This window comes from Trachypithecus francoisi, unplaced genomic scaffold (genome assembly GCF_009764315.1).
Source record: "Trachypithecus francoisi isolate TF-2019V2 unplaced genomic scaffold, Tfra_2.0 Lachesis_group11, whole genome shotgun sequence".
Classification (NCBI taxonomy): domain Eukaryota; kingdom Metazoa; phylum Chordata; class Mammalia; order Primates; family Cercopithecidae; genus Trachypithecus; species Trachypithecus francoisi.
In genome coordinates, this window is record NW_022681456.1 from 130303275 (window position 1) to 130309274 (window position 6000).

At 44.4% G+C, this 6000-nt stretch overlaps 1 protein-coding gene across 1 annotated transcript in view; it reads right to left on the reverse strand.

The window, feature by feature from the left end:
• Positions 1–5303, reverse strand: part of ADIPOR2 (adiponectin receptor 2) — a 106748-nt gene extending 101445 nt beyond the window's left edge. The window contains exon 1 of the mRNA XM_033223268.1: positions 5082–5303. The gene's annotated coding sequence lies outside the window, so the exon portion shown is untranslated. The remainder of the gene's footprint in view (positions 1–5081) is intronic.
• Positions 5304–6000: the final 697 nt, after the last annotated feature.

The window sequence follows — 6000 nt, forward strand, 5'->3', positions numbered from 1 at the left end:
CATGACTAGCAATTACAATGGCTGGACAGACCAAAAAGAATTTATGAGGAAGACAACCAAAATGAATCCATTTTCCAAATCCAGAGATAAAGAGAAAAAAGAAGAACTTTGATGATTAGGTATAGCCAAAATGTCCAGTCAAAAAAATAAGCATTCCTTTGGGAAAAAGCTGCTGCCACTATGAGATACACTTTAAAAAAAAAAATAAAACAAAAAAATAAAAAAAGAAAAAGTAACATCCCAGCCAGCCTTCCATTCCCAAAAATAAATTGTCATTAATCTGAAAATTAGTAAATCAAGAATGTTTACATTAAAAAGTCCAAAAGCAGTGTATCCTGAAAACCACCAAAAAATGTGAATGACTGCTGAATGACTGGTTTCGCCCTTTTTTTTTTTTTTTGAGATGGAGTTTTGCTCTCGTCTGGAACGCAGTGGCGCAATCTCGGCTCACTGCAACCTCTGCCTCCCAGATTCAAGTGATTCTCCTGCCTCAGCCTCCTGAGTAGCTGGGATTAAAGGCGCGTACCACCATACTCAGACTTTTTTTTTTTTTTTTTTTTTGGATTTTTAGTAGAGATGGGGTTTCATCATGTTGGCCAGCCTGGTCTCCAACTCCTGACCTCAGGTGATCACCTGCCTTGGCCTCCCAAAGTGCAAGGATTACAGGCATGAACCACCGCCCCCCGCCCACTTTTTTTTTTTTTTTTTTTTAAGAAACAGAGACATGCTGTGTTGCCCAGACTGGTCTCAAACTCCTAGCCTCAAGCAATCCTCCCACCTCAACCTCCCAAGTAGCTGGGACTACAGGCACAAGCCACCACTGGGCTTGATCCCACATTTTTTAAAAACAATTCTCGGCCAAGCGTGGTGGCTCATGCCTGTAACCCTAGCACTTTGGGAGGCTAAGGTGGGAGGATCACTTGAGCCCAGGAGGTCGAGGCTGCAGAGCCATGATGGCACCAGTGCACTCTAACCTGAGCTACAGAGATCTTAAAAAAAAAAAAAAAACTGCAACACAAAGAACAAGCCCTATGTAAACCATGGACTAACAAACAATAGCACTGATATTGGCTCATCAAATGGCAATAAATGTGCCAAATTAATGCAAGATGTTCACAACAGGAGAAATGAGGGGAGGGAAGGCAATATGGGCATTTTCTGAACTATCGGCTCAAACTTCTGTACATCTAAAGCTGTTAAAAAAAAGGTTAATTTTTTAATTCTGCATATGCAAACAAATTTGCAAATAATTACTTGTATATGCATACAAAGAGAGGTTTAAAGACCTGTATCAAACTGTTGCCCATGCTTACCCACAAAGCATGAAACTGGAAATAAGTGCATGAGGAGGAATTTTTTTTACATTATACAACTGGCCCTCCATATCCATGGGCTCTATGTCTGTGGATTCAACCAAGCTTGGATCCAAAAAGTTTAATATAGCATCTGTATTTGAATTGTGCAGACTTTTTTTTTGTCTTTATTCCCTAAACAATACAGTGTAACAACTATTTACATAGCATTTATGTTGTATTAGGTATTAAAAGTAATCTAGAAATGACATAAAGTATTTGGGAGGATATGCACAGGTTATATGCAAATACTATGCCATTTACATCAGAGATTTGAGCATCTGTGGATCTTGGTATCCACCAAAGGTCCTAGAAGCAATTCCTACAGACACCAAGGGATAACCGTTTATCTCTGGACTGTGCAAACTTTCTATACTGAGCAATAATATAAGGAGAGGCTCTGTAGCATATTAAGAATTTGGGTTTCTCAAATCAGACTGCATGAAATCATATCGTAACTCCACCATCTGCTAGCTGATAAACTTCAACAGTTACTTAATTTTTCTCCTTGACTTAAGTTTCCTCACCTGTAAAACAGAAATCACAGTAAACACTCACAGAGCTGCTACAGCAATTAAATAATTTAATACATGTAAAGTAGTGGAAATTGTCTAGTACACAGTAAGTGCTCCATAAATGTTAACCAGCATCTTCATTACCAAGCATTTATTATTCCTGGATTTTCTTTTTAAATCTTGACTGGTAAGACTAATCAGGAAAAGCCGGTTCATAAGCCTCTTTCTAGAAAGACCTCCAATGTAGAAAATACAAAAGCAATCAAAACCCAACTACGAATAATGAAATACTTTTGAAAAAAGCAGATTACAGGGCTGGGCACAGTTGCTCACACCTGTAATCCCAGCACTTTGAGGGGTGAGGCGGGTGGATTACCTGTGGTCAGGAGTTCAAGACCAGCCTGGCCAACATGATGAAACCCTGCCTTTACTAAAAATACACACACACAAAAAAATTAGCCAGGTGTGGTGGTGCACGCCTGTAATCCCAGCTACTCGGGAGGCTGAGGCAGGATAATCACTTGAACCTGGGAGGTGGAGGTTGCAGTGAGCCAAGATCATGCCATTGCACTCCAGCCTGGGCAACAAGAGAAAACTCCATCTCAAAAAACAAAACAAACCAAAAAAGCAGATTATAAACCAACATTTAACAATTTTAGTTCATTTATATAAAAAATAACCACCAACACATTCTATAAACATAATCACACAAAAAAATCCCCAAGCGGTGTACTTGTAAATAACTTTTCTCCTTTACAATTTTCTGACTCATTATAATTTTTTTTTTTTTTTTTTTGAGACGGAGTCTGGCTCTGTCGCCCAGGCTGGAGTGCAGTGGCCAGATCTCAGCTCACTGCAAGCTCCGCCTCCCGGGTTTACGCCATTCTCCTGCCTCCGCCTCCCAAGTAGCTGGGACTACAGGCGCCCGCCTCGTCGCCCGGCTAGTTTTTTGTATTCTTTAGTAGAGACGGGGTTTCACCGTATTAGCCAGGGTGGTCTCGATCTCCTGACCTTGTGATTCGCCCATCTCGGCCTCCCAAAGTGCTGGGATTACAGGCTTGAGCCACCGCGCCCGGCCTATAATTTTCAACATTGACTAAGTTATCATTTTTAATGGAGCTCAGCAAACTTTTTACATCAAGGTCCACATAGTAAATAAATATTTAGGTGTTACAGGCCATATGGCTCTCTGGCACAACTACTCAACTCTGCTGCTGTACCCCAAAAGAAACCACAGACAATACCTAAACGACTGCATATGGCTATGTTCTAACAAAAACTTTTTTTTCTTTTTTTAAGACGGAGTTTCACTCTTGTTGCCCAGGCAGGAGTGCAATGGCGCAATCTTGGCGCACTGCAACTTCCACCTCCTGGGTTTAAACGATACTCCTGCTTCAGCCTCCTGAGAAGCTGGGATTACAAGCGTGCACCACCATACCCAGCTAATTTTTGTAGTTTTAATAGGGACGGGGTTTCACCATGTTGGCCAAGTTGGTCTCGAACTCCTGACCTCAGGTTATCTGACCGCTTTGGCCTCCCAAAGTGCTGGGATTACCAGCGTGAGTTACCACACCAGGGCTAATAAATGTTTATTTACAAAAGGAGGCAACTGGCAGGACTTGGCCTGCAGGCTTTAAAATCTGTCAATCCCTGAAATAAATAAAATTATTTTCATTTTCGGAAACAAAATGTGATTTATACTAAAAAAAAAAAGGTGCACCAGCTAAATTGATACTACTGATAGAAAAAAACATTTATTTATAAATTCATACAAGGAACCTAGGGATAGAAAAAAAAAACAAACTCTCTTTTAGGCTCTGGAAATCCTACTCTCATTCCTAGTGCCAAATGAAAAGAGGAAATCTGCTAAGCAGACCAAAGTCCAGATAGGAACGTATACTGGTGGGCAGACAGTTACAATGAGAAGTTAAAAGAAATATGCCTCTCACATTTAATTTGAAATTTTTTCAAATTTCATAATTCACCAACAAGCAGCTGCCACATGTGTGTAAATTTTTACTGATGAAATAATTTTAGTTACAGATCATCACAATCAGCACTGACAACAAATTTATTAGAACGGATGAAAACATCTAGGAATTACCTAAGAATCGTTTAAGGAGACATAAGGGTAGCCTTTGATAAGAGGACACTTCAAACTTCGGAACTGACAAGACTTATAATCTACCCCCGCAAAAAAGAATGCTATGGGTAGATGGATGTTTTTTTCTGAAGGAATTTTTAGCATTTCATTTGGAAAAGTTTTGTAATCAAATAAATTTAAATGTCGTGACAGATTTCTCGGCGTTTACAGGGATTCTCTTGCTGAGGGGAAGGGGTAATAAAAAGTCTGCTTCTGGAACAGAAATGGGAACAACCACCAAGTCTCAGAAACCCAGAGTCAAAAAATCAAAAGAACATCTCATTTAAAAAAAAAAAGTCAACCTGCAATGAAGTCACCGTACCCCATAAAATCCCAATTGTGCATTTAAATCTTTCTACCAAAATTCACTTTTGGACCATCTTATGAAGTTGTTAAAATTTCAGAGGCAAACGTTTATATCAAGGTCAAAAGCCAGGAGGAAAAAAAGAGTTATCAGTTTCCAACCCAAACTCTCTCCGAGCCCCCTAAAAACTGACTTGTAACCCTGTTACCGGTAATTTTAAAAGAAGCGAACACGGACGGACAGGGGCCTGGGAAGACAGGACCCAGGGTCCCCAGCAGGCTGCCCGACGCGCCACCTGAGACAGGTGAGGGAACTCGCCCCACCCCAGTCGCTGTTAAAGTGGTGCTAAGAGAACCCATCCCAAGCCTCCACCAAAGACATTCCTAGAAGTGACACACACAGAGACCACGAGGGGCGGGCAGATCCTCTCCGCGGGCAAGGAGCTGGAGCAACTGCACCCGAAGGTGAGCAGAGGGCAGCGGGCTCCGACCCTCCGCCGCGAGAAGCGAGGCGAGCGGGGCGGTGGGCGCCGGACTTCTCCGACAGCGGTCGCAAGGAGGGCGGCTCTCAGGCCCCCACACGGCCGCCCCTCGGGCCACGGCGCGCCGAACAGCAGGTCAGAGTTAGGGATCAAGTTGCCGGCCGGGCCGAGAGCGCGCTCTCCCGCCCGCGCCAGGGACAGTCGCCCCCTCAGCTCTCACCTCCCCCCGACCCCAGGCTCTCCCTCTACGCCGAGGAAACGGCGCCCACACTCCAGAGACCCTCACCAGGAGTCCGTCGCCGCCTCGCCGCGTGTCTCGGACTTCTTGGGAGCCACCGCTGAGGGGAGGGGGAAGGAGGGGGAAACGGAGGAGGGAGGGGGCCCAGCCCGGTGTAGCCGCCGCCGCTACCGCCGCCGCGATGCCGCTTCTGGAATCGCGCTCGCGCCGCCGCGACCGCGACCGCCGCGTCTCCCCGCCCCCACGACCGTACGTCGTCGTGACGCGCATCGCACGAGGCGGTTCCAGCCAATAAGACCACACGCCGTGCGCAGCCGCGCTGTCCTAAACCGGAAGCTGCCCCTCTGACCGCTCTAGAAGCTTGGTGCATCGTGGGATCTGTGGTTCGGCCAGGAACTTAGCGAAAACTGTACTGGGCGTTGAGGGACCGAAGAGCGTGTGCTCCTTGGGCGCCCACACAACTCCTCGGAGTTTTTCCTCCCACCGAAAAAGGAAGCAATTTGGGGCTGAGGAGGAGGGGGCCGCCCCGTCTCGCAGATGCTTTTCGCAGTCTCTATGGATACTGGCTACACACTTGGGGCGAGAGCCAGAATTTGAGGATTTAGGCTGGATCGTGTGTCTCTGCCAAGGGCTGATAGGATGCTGAGCGTCGTCTGTGAAGATTTCCGAATTAAATCCAAAAGCATTAGCCAAGTTTTGCCCAGAGCAATAGTGTTTGCCTTTTATTACCTTATTAAAGATTATGATTTATGCTCTACCACTTCTATTTTTTTAAAAACCCAGTCACTCTTAAAATACATATAATTCAGAGCGATTTTTAAAATGATGTTAATGTAATGGTATATCAGAAACTACTTAAGTACTAAATACCTGTGTCCATTTACCCAGAATGGGTAAGTCATTTTCCACAAGTCAGCTTTACATTGAGTTCTAACTTCTTAGAAGCCAAGAACAGATTTGGTTACAT